This window comes from Anneissia japonica, unplaced genomic scaffold (genome assembly GCF_011630105.1).
Source record: "Anneissia japonica isolate Jap-2015-1 unplaced genomic scaffold, ASM1163010v1 scaffold71022_len663_cov191, whole genome shotgun sequence".
In the NCBI taxonomy this organism is placed as follows: Eukaryota; Metazoa; Echinodermata; class Crinoidea; order Comatulida; family Comatulidae; genus Anneissia; species Anneissia japonica.
The window spans coordinates 1-659 of record NW_022717291.1 but is presented as its reverse complement, the minus strand read 5'-3'; the positions used below and the strand labels follow the sequence as shown (position 1 = coordinate 659).

The window sequence follows — 659 nt, the reverse complement described above, 5'->3', positions numbered from 1 at the left end:
GGTTCTTCCTTTTCTACGGTCATAATACGTTGAAAACACCGGTTCTCGCCCGATCACCGAAAAAAGGCAACGGCGGGCCCGATTAGTACTTGGACCACCTTGGAATACCGGGTGCTTTAGACTTAATTTATTCTTTTCTTCTAAAAATTGATTTGACCAATAGTAGCGCATCGATACCTCTTATAGGTAACACGTCAACAACTTGAAATATCATTCACTGATCTCGATGCTCGAAGTGTTGTACGTCTGTTGGTGCTCCCTTGTTTTCGGCCATACTACGTTGAAAACACCGGTTCTCGTCCGATCACCAAAGTTAAGCAACATCGAACCTGGTTAGTACTTCGATGGGAGACCGCAAGGGAATACCAAGTGCTGTCAACTTAATACATTTTTTCCCTAAAAATTTTGACCAACAGTAGCGCATCGATACCTCTTACAATATTTTCCTAAGTAATTTTTCTTTGTTAGGCACGGTAAGATAACCTGAAACACACATTATTTCATTGAAAGTTTGAAGTTTTTCGGAACAGTACTCAAATTACGGCGGATAAGTTAAAAATTTGCACTAAGTGCTTAACTCTGCGAGATAAGAATGTTTGTTCAAAAACTCAAACTGTAATGTAGATTAAAAATGAGTCATTGAATTTTCAAAATCCTAA

The 659-nt window shown here is 38.7% G+C and overlaps 1 pseudogene; it reads left to right on the top strand.

The window, feature by feature from the left end:
• Positions 1 to 262: 262 nt before the first annotated feature.
• LOC117110171 lies at positions 263 to 381 on the top strand (annotated as a pseudogene).
• Positions 382 to 659: the final 278 nt, after the last annotated feature.